The sequence below is a fragment of the Hakea prostrata genome, chromosome 1 (genome assembly GCF_041222555.1).
Source record: "Hakea prostrata isolate BN-2017 chromosome 1, UWA_Hpros_2, whole genome shotgun sequence".
In the NCBI taxonomy this organism is placed as follows: domain Eukaryota; kingdom Viridiplantae; phylum Streptophyta; class Magnoliopsida; order Proteales; family Proteaceae; genus Hakea; species Hakea prostrata.
In genome coordinates this window covers 1,776,701-1,791,025 of record NC_142600.1, presented here as the reverse complement: position 1 = coordinate 1,791,025, position 14,325 = coordinate 1,776,701, and the positions used below count along the sequence as shown (strand labels likewise).

The 14,325-nt window shown below is 35.6% G+C and overlaps 1 protein-coding gene across 8 annotated transcripts in view; it reads left to right on the top strand.

The window, feature by feature from the left end:
• The first annotated feature begins 1,393 nt into the window (after positions 1–1,393).
• LOC149026549 (chitin elicitor-binding protein-like) overlaps positions 1,394–14,325 on the top strand; it is a 38,770-nt gene continuing 25,838 nt past the window's right edge. For 4 of the 8 annotated variants that reach the window (XM_089154082.1, XM_089154084.1, XM_089154078.1 and 1 more), the window contains exons 1-7: positions 1,394–1,630; positions 1,763–2,056; positions 2,366–2,436; positions 3,030–3,177; positions 11,543–11,673; positions 11,759–11,864; positions 13,716–14,261. The gene's annotated coding sequence lies outside the window, so the exon portion shown is untranslated. The other 4 variants (XM_089154089.1, XM_089154066.1, XM_089154073.1 and 1 more) reach the window with 4 other exon arrangements.

The window sequence follows — 14,325 nt, the reverse complement described above, 5'->3', positions numbered from 1 at the left end:
AATAAAAACATAAAACCCACTACTTAAAAGGATAATAAAACTCTTCCAGTCTACTTCTCACCACCCCCAACCAAACAGGACTTAATAAAGGTTAAAAAAAAAAAAAACAACAGCCAGAGCAACAGCAGGTGGGATTTTTATCAAGTCCATAAGAAATAAACTATGCATTTCCCTCTAGATGAATATATATATATTCATCACTCACATCCGAGGTTCAGATTCAATTAAAATAAATAAAAAATAAATTATCTAAATCTTACCTCAACTTTTGAATATGACTAATAGACATGTATTCTTTATCTATAGGGAAATGGACGGTCCTGATCAAATTCAATGGTGACCCATGATTAAATATTCCATATCCCATAGCATTCTATTATATCAATGTTAACCAATTTGATCTACATCCCATATTATGGGATGTTGGTTTTTATCAACTCAACCAACCCTTAAGGTAGTAGCCGAATAAATGCTCCTCATAGCATCCAAATTTTTGGTTTTTGTTTCAAACATAAAAATGCTGGAAAAACTGACCAATACAAGCATAAACCGACCTATTTGAATTCAGTCGAGATCATTCTCCTACGAGGAGAGAGGACCCCGCTTTCTTAAGATTTCCCCAACATAAGTTTAAAAAATACGTTACATCTAGTCCACTTATCAATGTTCAAAGGTAGACCCCTTCCAAAACTTGGATGTAGAGCTTCTTTATGTACTTCACTTATGTGTTAAACTACATATGCATTTTCATTGCATGGTGTCCTAGTTCATTATTGCACCTTCTATGGATTTTTCCTTTATTAGAGTAAGCTTCATTTGCTACTCAAATATTACCTTCCTTTATGTAATAGTTTGGCATATAAATGGTGTTAACCATGCTCAAGTTAATGATGGATGATATGTCTCATTTTCCATTGTTAGAGTTTTGTTAATTGAATCTATTACTTGGATGTGTTATACTAAAACAATGTGGATGAAATTGAGTATTTCTCTGAAGTTATTGTCTCCAATTCAACACTTGTTCTACTGTCAAGTGACTACCAGTTGAACGATAATGGTTGAACTTTGACGTAGTGGTGGTTGTTTTTTATTTTTTAATCAGTGTGGGTAGAGGGGTATTTTAGTATTTTGCAAACAAGCGTAACACTTTACACTTCTTGAGCTGTGTTGGTTATTATAGGACTCAAATATAATTTATTACACTAAAATGGCTCAAAAATAATTTAATTTTTACTCTGAGGACCCAAATGTAAAAAAACTCTTTTAAATTTACACCCCATCTTAATGCGTGAACTTAAAGCTAAGATATTTACTTACCCAAAAAAATAAAGCGCGAAGATATTTATAAATTTGAAAAGCAAATTGCTTCGTTTCTCGCACGATTGTACATTTGTACCGTTTGAACATTACGACCGACTTATGTTCTCCTTTGCCAAAAAAAAGATAAAAAGAAAACTCCTCTTCTCAGGCGACGATAGATCTCTATGCTTGCATTGGGATTTTTATCCGCTCCTGTTCTGACAGTGATCGTGAGAGAGGGTTAGGGTTTCTATCTTCTCTCACAGTTAAACCTGGCGGGACAACTCGGATGATCGTGAGAGAGGGTTAGGGTTTCTATCTTCTGTCACAGGTAACCGTTGTTTGCGGCCACTTGGGGAGATCTTTTGTTGCCTGAGAAAAGGCGAACCTGAGCACATCGGAATGAGAAATATATCTGTTTTATTGCCCTAATTCCCCATTTATCTCTTTCTCGAAATTACAGGAAAACTCCGCCGCTTCTCTTTCGCTATTTCCGGCGAAGAGACGCTGTTATTTATGAAGGAAGAAGTATCGGAACTCTCCGCTGCTTGTGCAAGGGTTGAAGGGATTACCTATATATATAGGGGCAGCGAGTTCGACAATCTGGATGTGTTACCTTGGTGCACATAACAGTTTTTACTGCTGCTAACGGTATTGTTGGAAAGAAGTGTTGTGTTTAATTTTTTGGTTCGAGGGTTTCATCCCAGATTTGGTCACTTGGATATCTGAATGTGATTTTTTGGAGACGTAGGAGCAGGTAGGAGTTGTAAACTTCATGCTCTCTCTCTCAGATGCAATTTTACAATAATTTGTCTATATCATATTTTATTTCAGGGGCATGGGTTTCCTGGTCGTGATCTATTTGCAAGTTTATTAAATTGACAGTTGCAACCCTGCTTCGTGGCTTAACATTCAAAAAATAAAACCATCCCTAGTTTGGTACGGGGCACCTCTTTCTGTTATTTCTGGTATTTCTCAAAATAAATTGGGGCATTATTCAAAAATTTTCTACTTGTTTGATTTTCATCCATCTTTTCTATTTTTTTCCTGTTGATCTCCTTGACAGGCTAAGAAATATAAAAAAGGGAAGTGGAATGATCAATGATGGGATAGAAGCCAAAATTGAAGCATTCCTTGGTAAGCGTTTGGGCAGTCACTGAACTTGTCTAGCATGAAATAATGTTTCACTTACTATTGAGCTTTTTTTCTTGTCTCTTTTCCTCTCATGGATATTGTTTAAAATGTTTACAAACTCAATCAATTGCAAGCACAATCTTATTTTGGTTTTCCCTTCTTTGGAATATATATTAAAAAAGGCTGTAGTTCAAGGATCTGTTCATACATTTCCAAAGCTTTACAGGCCATTTAGTTATACCTATATGATTTGGTGCCTTGTCCTGAAGCTGCCCAAATTGGAGTTTTCTCGTTTGGTTGTTGTTTTGTTCAGATTTTGCTTGCAGAATGGAATTATTCTATAAAAATCCTGAACTCACGGTCCTTGGTATTCTGCATTTGCCATTAGCATCATGCCAACTTCTTTGAGGAGTTATAGAGATTGTCTGATGATTGAGAATTCCTGGAAATCACTGTTGATGAAAGCACAAGACAAATTGTTGTCATCCCATGCAAAATTAGTTGTAAAGGGATGTTGGATCTAGCAATAAGATGTCCATATCTTCATTTTGATGTGCCTTACCTATATGCCTTTCTTTCTCCATTTGTCATGACAGATTCCTATCTTCCTTTCTCAATGAAGCACAAAACTGACAAGATTGATGGTGCTCAAGTGGCTTTACACCTTATCCGGACTGCTGTCAAGCTTGGCATAATATGGCGTTCTCCAGCCTCTGAGGTGTCATCTGTTGGTTGATGAGGCAGGTGCATATGATATTTGAAATAATTAGTTACTTATATTCTGCTGCACTAATTTCTTTTACTGCAACATCATTATTTGTAGATGCAAGATATGATGGTTGGATTATATGCATGGAAATATAATTGCACATGAATTGTATTGGTTAGATGACATGTATCATGTATGGCAGATGGAGTAGAAAATTGGAAGAAAAGCTTAGATTTTTCACTTGAAAGTAAGCTACTTGATGCAACATTTCATCAGCTTGTCAGAGAATGACACCTTACATGAGTAAAGGGAATACCACTCATTGACTCTATCATGCAGACAATTTATGGGGATAACACAATAGTTTTGCTCCAAGTAGCAAGGTGAGGGTTTATGGGGGAGTTGTGGAGGTATGCCTTTCCTTGATGTAAGGTGCCCATAAAGCCAGTCAATGAGATCTAGTTGTAGTCGGTGGCGTGGGATGTCTTAAAGGAAGGTTGGATTTCACCCCTATGGAAAAGCAAGCAACTTAACATTTCATCAATTAGAGAATGGCACCTTGTATTAATATAGGGTTTACCACCCACTCTATATCCTTGAAAAAACCAATTCAGTCACCTTTATGTGTTGAGTGAAGGTGGTCTAAATTAAATATCAATGAACATCTATGGAGCAAGATGCTATTGTAAGGCTGAATTATAGAATGAAATCATTATTTGGTTGGGGAAGAGGAGATAAAGAAAATAACGTTCTATCAAATTGCAAATTATGTATTTATGTTTGCATATATTTATTTTTCCTTTTCACTTATATACTTTTAAAATTCTTTTGCTAGAAGTTGTTTGTATATCTTGGGTTTTTTTTTCTTCTTTCTTGAATCATGGATTGAACAATTACATATGAAAGAGGTTCAAGAGCCGTCATTGTAATTGTCTAGTATTAGCCATCAGCTATTATGTTGTAGGTTTGTTGGTTCCATTCGATTCCTATAAGCTTACTTATTGCACGCATCATGTAAAAAATTAGAACATATGAGGTTAGAACACGGTAGTTCCCCAAACCTAGCAATGTAAGGATTGAGGGATTTGTGGTGGTGTACCCTCCTCAATGTGATGTGCCGATAAAATCCCTAGGTTTAATGGCATACGGTGGAGGTGGTGTATGTTGGAAAAAAGTTGGGATTTGTCTATACAAAAGTAAGCTATTTGACGCAACATGTCATCATGCCCTTAGAGAATGGAACCTCACGTGAATATAGGGATTATCACTTATTGAATCTCTAAAAATCCCCAATTTGTTAGGTTTGACCTTGTTCTCTCGTATAAACACACCTATTAAAAGTATCACATCGATAACCAAACCGTTTATGGCTATAATACAATAGTTTTGCTTCATTTAGCAACGTAATGGTTTATAGAGATTTATGGAGGTTTGCTTTTTCTTAATGTAAGGTGTCACTCGATGAGATGTGATATCTAGTTGATGGTGTGTGATGTTGTAAAGAAAGTTCGAATTTTTCCCATATGGAATTGTATACTACTTTTGTATCATGTTGTATGCCACTTAGAGAATTACACCTTTGCAATAGTTTTTTTTTCTTTTTTTGGGGGGGGGGGTTCAAAACCACATTTGCATTAGTATATGGTTAACCACTCATTGTATCTCTCAAAAACCCAACTTGGTCACCTTGTTGAATCGTGGTGATTTGAATCACATAAAGACGAACAACAGACCTCGATGCTTTCATAAGGCTGAATGGAAGATTGAAATCAATAGTTGGTAGAGGACGACGAGATATGGCAAATAACGTTAGATCACCCTGTATATTATGTATGCATATATGTGTATATTTATTGTATAGTTTGCATGTATACTTGCAAAAATTCTTTTGGTAGAAATAGTTTTTCATAGTTTTTGGATACTTGATCCTGGCTTATGGGAATAACACTTACTTTTCAAAGAGGCTTCTAGGCATGTCATGGCAACTGGGTAGCATGTGTCGATGACTATTATGAATATAGTTTTGTTGGTTCAATTTATAGTGGCCTTGTTCATACCTATAAGCTCACTTGTTGCATGCATCTTGTCGGAAATTAAAGCTAATGCGGTTCGCATATGATAGTTTGCCACAACTTGGCAATATAAAGGATTTAATGAGATTTATGGTGGTATACCTTTCTCGATGTGGTGTGATGTGCTGATAATGACCCTCGATGTGATGACATGATGGCAAATGGAGTAGAAAGCTTGAAAAAAGTTGGGATGTTGCGCTGAAGAAAAAATAAGCTACTTGATGCAACATGTTATTAATTCGTTGCAGAATAACACTTTACATTAGTAAATGGTATACCACTCATTGAATCTCTGTAAATCCCGAATTTGTTAGGTCTGGCCTAATTGTCTCGTATAGGCAGCCCTATTAAATGCATCATATTGATAATCATACTTTTTATGGTGATAATGTAATAGTTTTGCTCCAACTAACAGCTTAAGGGTATACGTTGATTTGTGGAGGTATACCTATACCTTAACATAAGGTTCCCAAAAAGTGGCTTTATGAGATGAGACATCTTGTTTATGGCATGTGATTTTGTAAAGAATGGTTGGATTGCCACCTATGGTAAAGTAAGCCAGTTAATGTAGCATGTCATCAATCTTTTAGAGAATGACACCTTTCATTAGTATATGGTTTACCACTCACTCTATCTCTAAAAAAGCAATTTTGTCAGCTTTATGTGTTAATGCTGAATGGGAGATTGAAACCAGTAATTCTTAGAGGAAGACAAGATAAGAGAAAAAAATAGATATCCTTGCGATCCATTTATGTATGTATGCACATACCTATTCGTATAGTTTGCATATATACTTGTAAAAATTCTTATGGAAGAAATGGTTGTTTGAATTTCTTGGACTTTCGTTGGCTCATTAAAAGAACAATGAATATCAAAGAGGCTTCCACACTGTTTGATTCTATGTATGTTTATTTTATTTAGGAGTTAGCGTTGTTCATAACTTTAAGTTCACGTGTCGTCTAAACATTTCAGAAATTATATAATATGTGGTTAGAATACAACAGTTTGCCACAACTTATCAATGTAATGGATTTAAGGAGATTTATGGTGGTATACCCTTTTGAAAGTAATGTGCCGACAATGACCCTCGATTGGATGACATGATGGCAGATGGAGTGGAAAGTCGGAAGAAGCTTGGGATTTGCGCCTATGAAAACATAAGCTACCTAATGCAACATGTCATTAATCCGTTGCAGAATGGCATTTTACATGAGCATAGGGTTTACTACTTATTGAATCTTTGAAAATCTCGAATTTGTTAGGTCTCGCTTTACTGTCTCATATAACTAACCTATTAAATGTATATTGTTGATGATTTGACCTTTTATGGCGGGAAGGTAATAATTCTGCTCCAACTAGTAACGTAATGGTTTATGTAAACTTGTTGATGTATACCTATACCTTAATGCAAGATGCCTATAATGTGGCTCTGTGAGATGAGATATCTAGCTGGTGGCGTGTGAATTCATTAAAAAAGGTTGGATTTCTTGCTATGGTAAAGTAAGCCGCTTAATGGAGCATGTAATTAGCCACTTGGAGAATGACACCTTGCATTAGTATATGATTTATCACTCACTATATCTATGAAAAACAGTGTGTTAACCTTTAAGTGTTAACTCATGATGATTCGAATCATCTAAAGATGACCAACAACGGACCTAGATGCTTTCATAAGGCTGAATGGAAGAACGAAATCAGTTTTTGATAGAGAAAGACGAGATAAAAAGAATATCATTAGATTACCCTACTGTTTTGTATGTATATATATGTGAGTATTTATTTGTATAGTTCACGTATATACTTGTGAAGATTTTTTGGGTAGAAACAGTAAGTATTTCTTGGAAATTTTATCTTGGCTTTTGGAAATAATGACTAGTTATCAAAGAAGCTTCCAAGCCAATCATGGCAACTAGAGAGCATGCACATGTGATTATTTTGATTCTAGATATGTTTATTCTACTTAGGAGTGATGATGTTCAGAACTTTAAGTTCACTTATCGCCTACATCATGACAAAAATTATATAATATGTGGTCAAAATACTATAGTTTGCCACAACCTATCAATGTAAAGGAATTAAGGAGATTTGTTGTGGTATAATCTCAATGTGATGTGCCTATAATGACCCTCAACCAGATGACGTGATGGCAGATGGATTGGAAAGCCGGAAAAAAGCTTGGATTTTACGCATGAGAAATGAGAAGCTACCTGATGCAACATGTTATTATTTCGTCTCAAATTGGCACCTTACATGAGTATAGGGTATATCATTCATTTAATTTTTGAAAATCTTGAATTTGTTAGGTCCGGCCTTATTGTCTCGCATAAGCTAACCTATTAAATATATCATGCAGATAATCAGACCTTTTATGGTGAGAATGCAATAGTTCTGCTCCTACTAGCAGCATAATGGTTTATGTAGATTGTGGAGGTATACCCATACTTTAATTTAAGGTTCCCAAAAAGTGGATCGATGAGATGAGATATCTAGCTTATGGCGTGTAATTGTTAGAGGAAGACAAGAAAAATAACATTAGATCTCCCTACAATCTATGTATGTATGTATGTATGAACATATTATTTGTATAGTTTGTAACTTTGTATATACACTTGTGCAAATTCTTATGGAAGAAATGGTTGTTTGTATTTCCTAGATGTTATTTTTGTTAGCTTATTGAATGAACACTGACATAACAAAGAGGCTTTCAGACTTGTCATGGTAGCTAGGTAGCATGTGTAAGACTATTGTGTTTTTTTACTCTATTTAGGAGTGGCGTTGCTCATAACTTTTAGCTCACTTATCGCCTAGATCATGTTAGAAATTTTATAATATGTGGTTAGAATGCGACAGTTAGATGCAACCTAGCAATGTAAAGGATGATTTAAGGAGATTTCTGGTGGTATACCTTTCTCAGTGTGATATGCCGATAATGACCATCGATTGGATGACATGATGGTAGATAGAGTGGAAAGTTGAAAAAAGCTGGAATTTTGCGCATAAGAAAAACTAAGCTACTTAATGCAACATGTCATTAATCTTTGCAGAAGGACACCTTACATGAGTATAGGGTATACCACTTATTGAATCTCTGTAAATCCCAAATATTTTTAGGTCCAACTTAATCGTCTCGTATAAACTTACCTATTAAACGTATCGTGTTTATGACCAGACCTTTTATGGTAAGGATGCAATAGTTCTGCTTCAACTAGCAACATAATGGTCTATGTAGATTTTTGGAGGTATACCTGTACCTTAATGTAAGAAGGCCTATAAAATGGCTGGATGAGATATTGAGATGAGATATCTAGTTAGATTCTAGATATGTTTATTTTACTTAGGGGTGGTGATGTTCATAACTTTAAGCTCACTTATCGCTTACATCGTGACAAAAATTATATAATAAGTGGTCAAAATAATACAGTTTGCCACAACCTATCAATGTAAAGGACTTAAGGAGATTTGTGGCTGTATACCTTTCTCAATGTGATGTGCCGGTAATGACCCTCAATCAGATGATGTGATGGCAGATGGGATGAATTGAAAAGCTAGAAAAAAGCTGGGATTTTATGCATGAGGAACGATAAGCTAGCTGATGCAACATGTCATCATTTTGTCTCAAATTGGCACCTTACATGAGTATACGGTATATCATCTCATTTAATCTCTGAAAATCCCGAATTTGTTAGGCCCGGCCTTATTGTCTCGTATAAGCTAACCTATTGAATATATCATGCCGATAATCAGACCTTTTATGGTGAGAATGCAATAGTTTTGCCCCCACTAGCAGCATAATGGTTTATGTAGATTGTGGAGGTATACCTATACGTTAATTTAAGGTTCCCAAAAAGTGGATCGATGGTATGAGATATCTAGCATATGGCTTGTGATATCATAAAGATAGGTTGGGTTTTGGGCCTATGGTAAAGTAAACCACTTAACATAGCATGTCATCAGCCTTTCAGAGAATGACACCTTGCATTGGTAAATGGTTTACCACTCACTCTATCTTTAAAAAATTCAGCTTTATGTGTTAAGGTTGAATGGAAGAATGAAACCAATAATTGTTAGAGGAATACAAGAAAAATAACATTAGATCTCCCTAAAATCTATGTATGTATGTATGAACATATTATTTGTATAGTTTGCTTATACACTTGTGGAAATTCTTAAGGAAAAATGGTTGTTCGTATTTCCTAGATGGTTTTTTTTTGTTAACTTATTGAAAGAACACTGACATAACAAAGAGGCTTTCAAGCTTGTCATGGTAGTTAGGTAGCATGTGTTCGACTATTGTGATTTTATACATGTTTATTCTATTTAGGAGTGGCGTTGTTAATAACTTTTAGCTCACCTATCGCCTAGATCATGTTAGAAATTATATAATATGTGGTTAGACTATGACAGTTAGATGCAACCTAGCAATGTAAAGTATGATTTAAGGAGATTTCTGGTGGTATACCTTTCTCAATGTGATGTGCGGACGATGACTCCCTATTGGATGACATGATGGCAGATGGAGTGGAAAGTCGAAAAAAGCTGAAATTTTGCGAATGAGAAAAAATAAGCTACTTAATGCAACATGTCATTATCTTTGCAGAAGGACACCTTACATGAGTATAGGGTATGCCACTCAATCTCTGTAAATACCAAATTTTTTTAGGTTCGACTTAATCATCTCGTATAAACTAACCTATTAAATGTATCGTGTTTTTGACCAGACCTTTTATGGAAAGGATGCAATAGCTCTGCTCCAACTAGCAACATAATGGTTTATGTAGATTTTTGGAGGTATACCTGTACCTTAATGTAAGAAGGCCCACAAAGTGGCTGGATGAGATATTGAGATGAGATATCTAGTTAGATTCTAGATATGTTTATTCTACTTAGGGGTGGTGATGTTCATAACTTTAAGCTCACTTATCGCTTACATCGTGACAAAAATTATATAATAAGTGGTCAAAATAATACAGTTTGCCACAACCTAGCAATGTAAAGGACTTAAGGAGATTTGTGGCTGTATACCTTTCTCAATGTGATGTGCCGGTAATGACCCTCAATCAGATGATGTGATGGCAGATGGGATGAATTGAAAAGCTAGAAAAAAGCTGGGATTTTATGCATGAGGAACGATAAGCTAGCTGATGCAACATGTCATCATTTTGTCTCAAATTGGCACCTTACATGAGTATACGGTATATCATCTCATTTAATCTCTGAAAATCCCGAATTTGTTAGGCCCGGCCTTATTGTCTCGTATAAGCTAACCTATTGAATATATCATGCCGATAATCAGACCTTTTATGGTGAGAATGCAATAGTTTTGCTCCCACTAGCAGCATAATGGTTTATGTAGATTGTGGAGGTATACCTATACGTTAATTTAAGGTTCCCAAAAAGTGGATCGATGGTATGAGATATCTAGCTTATGGCTTGTGATATCATAAAGATAGGTTGGGTTTTGGGCCTATGGTAAAGTAAACCACTTAACGTAAGCATGTCATCAGCCTTTCAGAGAATGACACCTTGCATTAGTAAATGGTTTACCACTCACTCTATCTTTAAAAAATTCAGCTTTATGTGTTAAGGCTGAATGGAAGACTTAAACCAATAATTGTTAGGGGAAGACAAGAAAAATAACATTTGATCTCCCTACGATCTATGTATGTATGTATGTTTGTATATACCCTTGTGGAAATTCTTATGGAAGAAATGGTTGTTTGTATTTCCTGGATGTTATTTTGTTAGCTTATTGAAAGAACACTGACATAACAAAGAGGCTTTCAGACTTGTCATGGCAGCTAGGTAGCATGTGTATGACTGTTGTGATATTATACGTGTTTATTCTATTTAGGAGTGGCGTTGTTCATAACTTTTAGCTCACTTATCGCCTAGATTATGTTAGAAATTTTATAATACGTGGTTAGAATACGACTGTTAGATGCAACCTAGCAATGTTATATGGTATTTCATATATCTCTTCAGTTGGTAAAAATATCCATATTTGTGTGGTTCTACTTAAATATGGATATTATAATTGCATTTCTTTATCTGATTGTATTGTGTGTAAACTTAGTACCAGCCCCTTGGGTTTCATGCAGCATAGGCAGTATATTTTCGTTGTGTAGAGTAGACTACTGACTCTGTGCATCTTTGCTCGCTACCACAGACTTTTTGGACAACTTTTTTCTTTCCTTATCTTTCTTTATCTTTTGATCTTTAAGAAAATATACTGCTGGATTTTGCAATGATTCTTTTAAACACATTTAAGATTCTGATTTTATGAACTTCTGTTAATTACTTTCTGCAATTTCCATCGGAATTGTGAAAGCTCATCATAGGAAGAAGAAAGGTTGTCTGTGGTTGGGAATTTCGGAAACTACTGTCATGAAATCACATGCACTTTGTCAACCTGTGCAAAATTAGCAGTCCTAGAAAAGGAAAGATGACACCGGCAACAAGGTATTCCATACTTCTGTATTCATGTGCCATATCTTTATCCTTTGTTTCTTGACTTCTCATACATATTACTATCTTCCGTTTCCAGTGAAGCACAAAATATGGCAGAAGAGAAACAAAGGGATTGATCGTTGCTCAAAGGGCTCTACCTTCTCCATACTGCTTTGCATACTCTAGCCTTTCCAGACTATGAGGTTGGGTTATTGTTATTTGATGGTTGAGCAAGTTGTTTTCATTTTATGTGGGGTAGGTATTGTAGTGAAGTTGGGTAATCGATTCCATTAAAACTGATAGGTTGTTATAAATGAAACTGACCCACTGAACAAGTGATAAAATGTTTTAACCAACGCAAAAGAAATGTCCTTTTTGGTGGGTGAAGCATTTTTGCAAAGGTTAAGTCACGGCATTGCAATGATCAAGTTGGGGGGGTTTGAAACATGGAAACGGCCTCCCGTGAAGCAGATGTGTGGTTACATAGACACATGCTGCAATTGAAGGGAGGACTTGTTCATTTGATGGTACTATATGATTCACTCAGGACATGTGATGACATTGAAAATTTCTATAAGAGCACTAATGAAGGAAGCCATGAAACAGGAGTTCTTTGAAACGATTACTTTCAAGCACCTTATTAGTTACTCAAGGATGTGGATAGGTTCCTTTTGTATGTGCTGAAGATGATAATGTGGGTCCTGATGTCCTTTCCTTTGACCATATATTCTTAGTAGGTTTTGATTGTCAACTTTTAATTATGGGTATACATAGCTTGGAAATTCCTTTCAGACTAGGGTTTGGGTTCTTAACTTTCCTTGAATTGTAAGTGAATGGATACCATTAGATTTGCTGTGGTTTTTGGAAGCCATTAAAAATTCTGATTCATGAAACTTTTGTGTTCACTATTGCTCTGATTTTCTATCCAGCTCATTGGAGGAGTTTAGAGGTTCGTCTGATGATTAGAAATTCTAGGGAATAATATTGTGGAAGCACAAGACAAGTTGTTACTCCATGCAGAACTAGAAGTACTAGATAAATTATGCATACCTACAATTTGTGTTGCGTTATCTTTATCCTTCCTTTTTCCAGTTGTAACGTCAAGTTCCCAGTTGTCTATTTTTTAGTGAAGCACAAAAGAATTAGACAAGAAACCGATGAGGATTGATGGTGCTCTATGGGTTCTACCCCTTCTCTAGACTGCTTGCTCAATCTGGCATTTTCCTGCCTTTGTGGTTATCTTATCTGGAGATCATTTGATAGTTGGTCAAGTCTGGTTCATTTGGGATTTAAATTAACTAGTTACTTTGATATTCTGAGGTGTCCTAATTTCTACTACTGTAACTTCATAATCTATGGATGAACTGTACAATGGACATTATGCATTTGGGGACTTAACGTTGTAAAGTTATGTGAACTATTCCATTGAAACTAATAGGTCAAATCAGGTGAAACTGACCTAGTAAACAAGTGGGGAAAATCTTTTTACCTAATATACATAAAATGCTGTCTTAGGTTGGTGCAATGGTTGTGCTATTGCAATCATCTAGTTGCTGGGTTTGAACGTGGACAGCCTCTCTAAGTAGCAGGTGCATGGCAGTGTATACATCTGCTTCAATGGTGGGAGGACTTATGTTGTTGATGTCATGTGATCCACTATAAACATATGAAGTGTATGCTAACACAATATTCGAGATCTTGTAAGGGGACTACAGAAGGCTACCGTGAATAAGAGATATTTTAGTCCATAATTTCGCACACATTAATTGTTACTCAAGGATGTCTAGAGAATGTTAATAGATTTCTATTTGGGCTGAAGATGATTATATGAAATTTGATGTCCTTTCCTTTGATCAGGAATCCTTAGTATGTTGCTAACCTGCAATAAATCCACATCTGGTTATAGGGATAAAACCTTTGAGTCTTGAAAGATTATAGGGTTTTAAAATTTAAGTTTTCCACAAATTATTGGTGAATTTTCTTGTTATTCTTTACAGCTGTTTAGTTTCAAATTTCATGAATTTTTGTTGATCCTTAAGGTTATGTTCCATCAGGTTCATGAAAGCTCATTGGAGGTGGGAAGGTTACTGTTGACACAGCATAGGTAATATATATCTGTTGGATGAATGAAAAAATTCATTAAACTGAGCGCAAGAGGAAAGAATGGGTGGGGGTGGGAATCCCCCCCAACTAGTCGACAAAAAAGAAGAGAGAACATCCCAGGAAACAACAATGGTCCTGTTACTTGGGGACATATGTAATGTATTTTAATTGTGTAGAATAAACAGCTCCCGGTGCATCTTTGCTTGCTGTGAGAGACTTTCTAGACAACTTTTTGCTTTCCATTTCTTTATTTTTCTTTTGATCTTTGAGAAAATATAATGCCGCTTATTGCAATGCTTCTCTTAAACCCATTTAAGATTCTGATTTCATGAACTTCTGTTAATTACTGTTCTGAAATTTCCAATGGAGTCATGAAAGTTCATTGTAGGAATAAGAAAGGTTGTCTGATGGTTGGGAGTTTCAGAAAGTACGATCATTCAAACGCAACTTGTTCAAAATTAGCAGCCCTAGGAAGGAAAGATGACACCATCAACAAGGTATGTTTACCTGTATATCGATGTGCCTTATCTTTATCCTTTGCTTCTTGACTCCTCATACATA